Source organism: Bidens hawaiensis, unplaced genomic scaffold, assembly GCF_021521415.1.
Source record: "Bidens hawaiensis isolate Kalapana, Puna unplaced genomic scaffold, B.hawaiensis_p1.1 tig00047665_1, whole genome shotgun sequence".
Taxonomy (NCBI): domain Eukaryota; kingdom Viridiplantae; phylum Streptophyta; class Magnoliopsida; order Asterales; family Asteraceae; genus Bidens; species Bidens hawaiensis.
The window spans coordinates 86,923-98,369 of NW_027498532.1; the positions used below are offsets into that span (position 1 = coordinate 86,923).

Here is an 11,447-nt window from a genome sequence, read left to right on the forward strand (position 1 = left end):
GTTATCATGTTATCTGGTTCGTTATTCAGTCCTTTAAAGAATCAGAATTCTATAACGATTGGAGTTCTGATTCGTTATATCATAACGAATCACCACTTATGGACCTTCTTAACGAATTGAACCTGGTAACGAATGACTCCCTTTTATAACGAATGACCCTTCTAACGAATGAGGGTTCATTCGTCATTTCCCATAACGAACTGTCTGAAGAATTGCGTAACGAAATGCTTAACGAATTAGGCTAATTCGTTACTTTTCCTTAACGAATGAGCGTGTCCAGTTCGTTACATGCGCCTAGGGTTTAGGGCATCTGCAGAATGTCAGATGTCTTTTCAAACATTCCCCTCACCGGCAGCGCCGCCTTTCCGGGGCCGTCGTCGCCGGAAAACAGGAAATCTTGCCGGAAAAACGAGATCTCTTCGTTTCTCCACCATTTTTCACCGTTTTCCGTCCCGTTAGATCCAGATCTGAGCTAGGGTGACCCCTAAGCTCATCTTAGGTTCAGTTTATACCCGATTCCCCCGGATCTCGTGACTTTAACGGTTTAACAGTGTCGGCTCGTCGTTTCGTGACCATAACTAACGGGTTGAGTTCATACACTATCATATTATCATACCTCGGGTTGATGCTCGGTTTTCCTTGGTGATTTCTGCTAGAGAGAAGTAGGATGAGAGAGAGCTAAGTGTGTGTTTTGGTGGTGTATGGAATATGTGAAATGAGGGATTAGATGGTGATTTATGGTTTATATATTTTGGGTCATGGGCTTAAGCCCATGGCATTTTCTTCTTTCCTTTTAACCCAAATCCATAACTCATATCCATTTAACCAACACAAGCCCAACTCATATTTTATTCCTCTAAACCGCAACGAAACACTATGAAATAAACGAAATATATATTATATTAATCCTTATCGAAAGTAGGATGTTACAGTCTAGGGCACAGTCTTGACAAGGGTGCATGGAAATATTTTAAAAAAAATATGTATGTGGTTATATACTATATAATATATGCAAAACCAAACAAAACAATAGTATTGTTTTTGTGCAACTGGTTGGAACAGGCTTTTCAAATAGTTTGTTGCTGCCCATTTAAACGCAAGTTCGAATCCTTTACTCCTCAAAAAATTTTTATTTGTAAATCAAAGGCTGTCTTAAAGAACTTGTGTTTTCTTTATTATTATTTTTTTTGAATAAGACTGAAGGTCAGTCATGTGTTTGCTTTATTTCAACATAATTAGTTAATTTAGTCTTGAATGAACGAATGCTATTTTTGAATTTTGATTATTCTTATTGAATTTGAGCGTTGCTTTTGCTTTGAAAAATGTTAGGACGTGATCCGTTAACTACCTAAAATAGGCCATTTTGGTAAAAAAAAATGATCTTGTTTTAAATGTGATCGATTTTTTAGTACCTGCTTAGAGCATTCAAAATCTCGAAGACGGCCCTATACACTATCATGTGAACACTTTGTGCCAAAAATTATCCAATATGTATGCTTTATGATTCATATTTAACATATGGTTTCCTTAAAGCTTATACTTCCTCAAATATATGTTTTATTGATACTTGCTAAATGATTAATATATAGTACTGTACATATTGTTTTATCTCTAGTAAGTCCAAATAGTTTTTCTGTTCTGATTTCATGGCCAATACATTGAACCACAGCTAGAATGTGTGGTATTCCTACAAATAATAGGCGGCCAATTCTTTATTTTATTTTAGAAAGAAACTTTAAGAACGCACATCTAATTTCCTTGATATAAAAATGAACCTCTAATTTATTTGGTTTCTCCATAACTGCCACAAGTGAGCAAGGATCATAACATGGAGGGTGACATGGAGCGTTCTTTTTGATTCCTCTATCTGCAAGTTCCATTTTTTCTACATGAATGATTGTTAGCTCCAATTAATTTTTACAATCAATATTGGTATCTTTGATTTTTGCGATTTGGTTTCTTGAGATCCATGGCTTTGGTTTCTATTTTAGTTTCTTTCTTATGGTTATGTTTTCTGTTTCTAATCTTTTTCTGCGTTTTATTCAGACACTTTTATTTGAAATTAACAAGTTGAGGGACTTTAGTATCAAAAGTTGGGTTGAGGGGCTCTTGTGAGCAAAATAAGACATTCTATTGGTTTATTTTGCTATTTGCCCTTGTTTAATTAGATGAACTTTGGTAAATTATTGGTTTTTGCTTAATTATGTACTTAGATTTAGATTACTTTTTTATTATTTTTTTTGTAATGAAATATAATCAAGAGGTATGCACTCAGATTTAGATTTTTTGTTTTTTTGTAATGAAGTGTATAATCAAGATTCTAGTGACTTTTGCTCCCTAGTTCGATAATTTTGTGATGAAAGACAAGTATGATGGCTTAAAAGGTTAATTGGTATTCGTTCAATAATTTCTTCTTCTTGTATAAGTGGGACTTATATGCGGCACTATACACACACATGTATATAAGATTGTAAGTACAATACCATATATATTTGATGCTATGTATATTAGATTATCTAGTAGCGTCTAGTAGTTGAATGTCAAATTGTTACAACCCTTTGGTATTGCTTGAATGTTAGACTGTTAGGTATAAGTTTTGATGTATTATCTTGTTTAACTTTTCATGGCATTATTGAAATAAAGAATTTGATGTTTATCGTGAATTCTAATATTTTCTTTGTTTAATTTTCTTCTCATTTTGGGGGTTGCAATGATGAATAAGCAGGTGTGGATGTTGATTGAATTCGCATACAACGGTCAAGCTTTTTGGCACCGTTTATTTTCCGGAGATATATTGTATTGATAAACATTATCTTTGTTAACTTGGGAACAATTGTAATATTCGACTAAGGATGTCTAATTTATGAAACAGATTGTTTTGCTATGTGTATTTTATTTGAGAATTTAGTGGTCAGTAGTATAAAATTTAGTAATTATACAAAAATAACAATATATTTTTTTTAAAACACATAAAATCATGTCACGGATAAACACATGTCATGCATGGGTGTCGTAAATGCAAGTCATGAAAACGTATCATAAATGAATGTCATTAAAGCACATGTCATTTTCAATTTATGACGGGGGCTTCAACGACACGCACTTGCGTGTCATTAAAGGCATTTTTTCTAGTAGTGCAACTTTTTTTCTTTTTACCGTAACGTTCTATTACAAGTGAAATAAAATAAGTAAAAAAAGTACTCTAAAAAAATACGTGTATGTTCCATGATTCCATCTAATTGAGTTAAACTTTGTTAACTTAGTCGCTTCATAAAAAAATTTACTGAGATCCGAACAGCTGATAAAATTTGAGTGAATTTAAAGTAAGAAATTAGGTTTCAGCTACTTTAATACAAGCGACACAATAATTTAACGACAGGAAATCAAAATGAATCGGGGCGTGCTTAAAAAGAAAAACACTGCAACTATATTATTATACGTTACTACAAAACTTGATTGTACGACACTAGAACTGTAGAAATATCTCACTAATTAATATTCTAACGAGGTAAACATTGAATACGTTTACCGCAATGGCGAAACCATATATGAATCCGACAAATGAAGGCGTGTGAAACCATAATTACGGAGCACTTGATTATCAGCATAGTTCAAAGCTTTCTCCATGGCCTTCCAACATGTTTGCCTTGAGAACGAGGGGTTATGATCTCCACTACACGGTTGACAACCCGCAAAATGTGTCACAAATGGCCGCCTCCAGCTTCCATAACCATAACCGGTATCTTTCAAATAGGGTTCCCAAAGCTCTGCATATCTCTCGCTAACCAACTCCGCATGGCGCCTTCTTAACAACTTATTCTCCTTCTCTATGTTGTATTTTTCTGTAATGTTTCTTAAAGTATCTGTAATAACAACCCAATATCCTTCAAGAAAATACTCTTCTTCAATATACGCTTTGTTAGATTTATTATCCACATTTTCTTTTAGTAGCAAATACGCAAGTGCGGTTTGATCATCGGCTCCATGAATATACAAATCCAATAACATTTTACTCCATTTGTCCCGATTTTTGGATTGCGGACCCATGTCTGCCCATTTTTCCAAAAAATCCATTGACCATTGGCAATTCCTGATTAAAAACGAGCCTGCATTTAAACCTAGACAATTATTCTCCTCATAAACCTCTCTGCGCCATCCATGAACAACAAAATTCCGATCGTTATATCGCTCTAACGGGACTTTAAAATCCATATCTGTAAACAAGGCATCCCAATCCATCCACCAAATCCACTCAGCCTCCGGGTGGGCAACCATCGCAGCCCTAACGGCTGATAACTTCGCCCAACAGTTGTTCATTTTGGGATCCAACAACACATTGTTGTAGAACATATCGTACCCATGAATCCGACAATAATCTGCTTTGTTCTTGTAAAAGCGGAGTAGAAAGTGATCGCCTTTAGGGTTCTGGCAGGGTTTTGATTGTGATCCCGTAACCAGAAAGATCTGATTATTATTTGATCTGGAAAAAGAAGGATGAAGTTTTAGCCAGTGTCGTCTCTTTTTATCCCAATTCTTGATGGGCTTATCAATGGTGTATCCGAAATTCGGATCATCATAGAATGTTGAAACAGGTGAATCGGATTTCCGGTTCTTGTCATTGCAGCTGCATATGTTTGTGGATTGGGATTGTGAAATAGATAAGATTGAGTTGGAAGATTGCAAGATAAAGATAAATGATAGAAATAAAGTTGTAATGAGGATTCCAATGAAGATTATAGAATGTTTCCGATTGGCAGATCCAATTTGTGTCATTGTGACCACGAAACAGAAAATTTATAATTGGAGTTTTCAGAAGCCTACTTTGTCATTTTAACTGTTTGGTCTAGCGTTTTATTCGGTACCAATTAGAGTTGGATTTATCTAAATATAGAACTTGAAACTTAATCTTTATAAAAAAAAAAAGAATCAAAACGTACAAGAAAGATACTAGGAATGGAAAAACCTCACAATGTCTATTTTGACTTTACCATTTCTATGAAAGTCAGTGAATAAAAAAAATCCCAAAATGTTTACTTGAGAATGGGCTGTTTGTGTAATAAGCTACTTAAATCAGCTATATTATATTACTAGCTTTAGAAACCCGTGTATTACACGGGATAAGTTAATGTATAAATTACAACGAATAATTTAATACAAATAAAAAAAAGATAATTAAATGTCTTTATATTATTTAATTTTTAAAACTTATTATTTTAAAGACTTATTAGACATTAAATATTTATAAAAAAAAATAAAAAATAAAAATAAAAATAATTATTACTGTTTTCTTAGATGTCTTAAAAATTGAATGTTAGTATATTCTTAAAACATAAACTATTTTATATACATTTTAACTTTTAAAAAAAATATCTTTTATGAAAGTATTTATTATTTAATATTTTTTTTATATTAAGTATGTTTACAATATAACTTATGGCATTAATAATTCAATCAATTGAAATTGATCAATCAATATGGTATGTTGATTTATAATCAATACTATATATTGAAAGATTTTTTTTTCTTTTCCATCAATAGAAGATAAGTTATTTGGGCGGGAATTTAATAGTGAGAATTAATCATAAAATGACATGTGTCCAGAATTATTTTCTTTTATTAGTATAGGTAGATATTATTAAGTAAGAGTGATGGACGAAAGAGTAATTTCACAATTGTGTGATAGGGACAAAAATGACATTTCATAATTGGGCATATTAAGTAATTTACCAACACCTCGATATGTTTTATAAAACGTTTGGTACAAGTTGATGAAGCTTCACAATTTGTAAGATTACTTTTCAATCCTTTGGAAAGCAAAAGGTTTATATGTATCTCTTGTTATATTTATTGTCTACATTATTATATATTTATTAGATAGTTAACATTTATTATTTCTTAACAACTGAATTGAAGTTTATAACATTCATTTAATATTTTGATGCAATTATCATTTAATTGGGGATTCAATCTGTAACACCCGAACCCGGATGGGCTGACGTGTCACAATGTACGGAGGTATACAGAGACAAAAGACATAATTTCATTACTTCATTGAAGTCAAAGGTACATACTACTGATAGTTCAGATACTAAGTCAAAAATACATATTATTCATGTCACATAAGCTTAACAAACATCTTCAGATTATTCCTAAGTTTTAAGCTTCTCTCTTGATCCCGCCCAAAGTATCATGTGAACCTAAAGTGTAAAAGATTTACGGAATGAGCCGAATGCCTAGTACGGAATATTAAGGCTCAAAAGCAAGTAATAATTAACTGAAATCAATATCACAATATATTATAACATATAACTGAATAAAACCATATAACTGAAATAACTGAACTGAAACATATCATACGGATGTACCCATAAGCATAACTGAGTCTGATAGTATGTGACGACATACAGGGGCCACTCCTATATGTCAATCACTCGAAATGGTGTAAGTTGGCATACCCACAACCATTTCCTGAAACTGAAACTAAAACTGAACTAGGATATATCCAAACGCCTCCTAATAGCTATGTACCACACATGTACTTAAGAGACGCCGTGAACTGATCTCTTCGTCACGGAAAGAGCACATAACATCGTTGCCACAATGTTATGCCCGCGAGACACTCCACGGGAAGCGAGTGCTCAGGGTAACAGAGTGCAAATAATTTGAGTTATATAATAACAATACTTATCTTACCATATTACGGAATATGCGATAATGAGTACAATATAATAATAGATATATCGTATGCTAACAAGTCAAATAACAAATCATAATCTGAACATGAATCGAACGGACAACCAAATGAATCGAGGTGTCAAAGACGTTAGGAGTTCCAAAGAAATATAATGCCAACGGGGTTTATAACAATCGAATATGATAACAATAGGGAGTGGGTTAGGATCCGTACCTTGATTGCTGATTAGTTGTCTTAGGAGATAAATTATATAAGTGACGCTCTTTTAATCACCCTACATCGTATGCACGTAGCTCATAAGTTCGTGTACGGTTTATATAAGGTTATAGTCGGATTTTATCTTATGTATATATGAAAACATGGAGTCGTTTGATTAAGAAAAATAAGTATTATTAACGAGGTCGATATCTCTTATTTATATTTTAACGAATTTTATTTAAATCTTTTAAAGAAATGATCATGGATGAATATAAAAAAAATAGTTTGACATGGGAGGAGTTTGAACTCATGACCACGTTTTACTTTTAAATAGATAGCTTAACCAATTGGACAAACTCAATGTTTGTTATTATTAATATTTAGTGATATAGTTAAACAAATCAATTAAAGGAGTTGTTAATGAGCCATTTAGAGAAAAAAAAATTATTTGCTGCCAAAGGGTTTTGAACTTGCATCCTATCTGTTAGGAATTACAACTAAATGACTTAACCAACAGACCAATAATCATTTCATGCTTATAATTTCGGAAACAATAACTATTTAGTTAAAATAAGCTGTTAATTATTAAAAACAAAACATAAGCATTAAGTGGGTTTCGAACCCTGAACATACTGTCTAAAAGTGTTACGTCTTAACCAGTTCCACCAGATAGACTCTTGTTTATTAACTAAACAGTTAACTTTATTAATCACTATTGTTCCTGGTTCATCTTCTCCAAATTAATTCCTCACAACCTAAGCTTGAAAAACATGTTGTAAACTAATGTTTTGAGTTATGATTTACGTTCAAATAGCAAGCAAAGGATTAATATAGGCTTAGGTTCGATTTACCTTAGTCGGACTCGCGATAAGATGGCGAAAACACTTCCCGGAAAGAAGCGAACGGCGGAGGCGGTGGCGCTTTTCACTCGTCTGAGGGTCGTTTAGGGGTGTTAGGAGGCGGAGGAGATGGATGGTGGTATCGTTAGTATGTTACACGACGAAAAGGTTGTTGGTGTCGGAGCTCTCGCCGTAAAATTAGTAGGGTCGGTTAGTGGTTCGTGCGGTCCTTCGGATGGTCGGCTGGTGAAGATGATGAGTGACGGTGTCGGTTTTGATGAGTGATGGTGTCGGTTTTGGATTGAGAGTGTGAAAAGTTGTCGGTCGAGGATGAGAACTCGGTCGCCGGATAATATATTAGTTCCCTCGAATGAAATGAGTTGAACGTTTTTTTTTCTCTGAGTTCCCTTGAGTCAAGGGTAGTTTATATAATGGTGTTACAGGTGGAAAATATCTTGAGAAGTAGGTACATGATTATCAAGACTCAAGATGATGGCCTGAACTTGAATGATGGCCTGAACTTGATTTCTTGGTGAAGTGGTGAAAATAATATTTTGTTAGAGACAATAATATCTACTGCAGATTCAAGGGGTATGGGGACTAGGGAAGTTGTCAAAAGTTTATTATTATTACTATCTTTTTTTCATATACATATTTTTTTTTTGTACTCGTTTATACAAAAGAAGTCATGAAGTAGATCTTTGTATTGTACAATCACAAAGTCATACATGCATTCATCAATCATCAGTGTTGATTTTTATTCTTTATACATGTTATATTTCTATTATTATTGTTATTGTAATTATATGTACTAAACCAGAAAACATGTGTGTAGTTTTTTTTTCTTTTATTTATTTATTTACATATATTCATATGATTATATTTGTAGTTTCTTTGTTTATATACACACATGTATGTATGTATTATTATTATTTATTTTTATTTACAGTTATTTCACAATCGGTCATGACATTTAATATTTAATGATTTTAAACGACCATGTTATTTAACTTTTGCACTACCCATATGCTATAAGTATGGACAAGGTTTGCGATCCCCACCCTCGCTTCACAAAAACCAGGCATGTATTCATCTTCTCCGGTTTTCTTTAGGTTCAATTGATTCTAGGATTTCATTTAATTTCTTGTGCATGCTTTCAACCCAATCCGATTTGGGTTCGGATTTTAGCGTTGATTTCAATATCTTTGGTATTGCTCATGTTTAGATTTTACAAGTACTTCAAAACGTCATAATGTTGCAATGCTACAATTTGATCCGATTTATGTTCTGTTATGGATGATGTGTAGCTTGAAGAGAGTATATTTGGTCAAATTTTAGAACAATTAACAATTTCATGCTGGGATGGCTCCCTAAAATTTTAGTATGTTGCTCTTTCTTTATTCAAAATGATGAAACCTGATACATCGATTGTGTTCAACAAATCTAGATTTGAATTTTGTGTTTCGATTTATGTTGCCCCTGTTCGAGTCTCACATGCGCTTGTCAATGGAGGAGTGAGCAATATTAACTGTATTTAAATGTGCAGTACATGTGGTTTTAATTACTTTGATGTTTCTTTTGGGTTAGTTGATAGAACTTGGTTATTGTGCAGGGTAAGTTCATGATGATTTCTCGTTCTCAGATTCAATTATGTGTACGCATTTAATGCATTTCCTATCTATATCTATATCTATATCTATATTATATTATTAAGGAAGAGTGATGAGCATTCAAGATAATTTCACAATTACATAGTCAGGACGAAAATGTCATTTCATAATTGGGCAGAAAAAGTAATTTGCCAGCACCTCAATCCGTTCTTAAAGCATTAGGTGCAACTTAACGAAGCTTCATTTGTTTTGAAATTACTCTTTAATCCTTTGGGACATAAAAGGCTTTTGGTGGAGTCAAATGTTTAATGTTGATGCATTTAAGGGTCATTGGTTACTGTATTGATGATTGTTTATTTAACTTCCAGTTTTAAGTGATCGTAGTTACCTTTACAACTCTCTGACTCCTGCCATTTGATCACTTTCATTTAGTTGTGTCAGTTTCACATCCTGCTTCATTAATTCTATATATTGCGTCGGTGTCTGCGCCTTTGAATCATCATCATCTTCTTCCTTTCTATTTCAGGTTAACTCCAGGTAATTTTAACCTCAATTTCAGGTTAACTCCAGGTATTTTTCACCTCAATTTCAGGTTAACTGCTATGATTAGTTTCTTAATTCGAATTTTAGTGCAATTTTGGTGTATTTGTCGGTAGAAGACCATTATCAACTCCAAATAGAACTTGGTTATTGTGCAGGGTAAGTTCATAATGATTTCACCTTCTCAGATTCAATTATGTGTAAGTATTTAATGCATTTCCTATAATGATAAAAACTAACTCATTGTTTGTTCATCTGACTTATTTTTTGATTATATGATTTTGTTGTGCATATGTAAAGCTGCATGAGGGCCAAGCAAGTTACACACTGAGTGAAGATGTTGCATCTAGATTCCTTCCCAACAAATAACATGGTGTGCTTCTTTTATTGGTTAAACCAGCCTATAATATTATGCTTAGCATTTCTATAAGTTTTGATGCAGGTTTTTACACGGGTTTGAGTCCGTTCATGTATATATAACTTATTTATGGGCCCAATGATTAGCTGCGTCTAGCACATGCACAGTCCACATCTCGAATTTTGCTAACCATTTTGTTTATGTGTTGGTTTTTTTAGCTTCTTGTTGTTCAGTGTTGGTATTTCTCTAAACCAAGCAGGTTCAAACAAGTTTGTCATAATAGGTTATAAGAAAAGTAACTTTGGTTCAAAACAGGTTTGTTAAAAAAGCATCAATTTTGGTTTTGGTTCAAAACGGATTATATGAAAATTGAGTTTGGGTCAAACGGTATCAATTTTAGTTTGATTCTGAACTGGTTAAAAACAAACTGATATCAGGTCAAAACGTTATTTATTTTCTTATTTATTTATTTATTAATATGAGTTTCGATTTAGGTTAAACGAGTTATAAGATCAAAACGGGTTATTAAAAAAATATTAATTTTGTTTCGGGTTAAAAAGAGGTTTTGAATAGGTTTTAAGCAGGCTGGTCTGGTTGGGTTAAAAAGAGGTTTTTGGATAGGATTAACAGGTTGAACTGTTTCAACTAAGAATGCGTTATAAGAAAAGTGAATCTGGTTCAAAACGGGTTGGTTTAAAAAGTATCATTTTGATTTGGGTCGGAACATATAAGTAAAATGAGTTTCGGTTAAAATGGTATCAGTTTTTGGTTCGTGTCTGAACTAGTTAAGATAAAAATAAATTCGGTCAAAACGGGATTTAAAAAAAGTATCAATTTTGGTTCTAAAAACCTGTTATAAGCAAAATGAGTTCGGGTTAAAACTCGCTATTTAACAAAACATCGATATTGGTTCGGGTTAGAAAAGGTTTTAAGTAGGATAAAATAGGCTTGTCGGGTCTGGTCGTGCCCAGCAACAGGTCAACAGGTTTAGGTGGTAAGAACATGTTATAAGAAAAGTGAATTTGGTTCAAAACAGGTTGTTTACAAAAGAATGGTTTGGCTAAGAACGATGACTTTGGGTTTAAATGGTATCAATTTTGGTTCGGGTCTGAACTGGTTAAAAGCCAATTGTGGTCGGGTCCCAACGGGTTTTTATTTTATATATAAATTGTATTTAATGGTTTAATATATATGTGTATACATATATA

General features: G+C 33.0%; 1 pseudogene; it reads right to left on the minus strand.

Annotated features, from left to right (window-relative positions):
* Nucleotides 1-3,516: 3,516 nt before the first annotated feature.
* On the minus strand, nt 3,517-4,869 carry LOC143597156 (galactomannan galactosyltransferase 1 pseudogene; annotated as a pseudogene).
* Nucleotides 4,870-11,447: the final 6,578 nt, after the last annotated feature.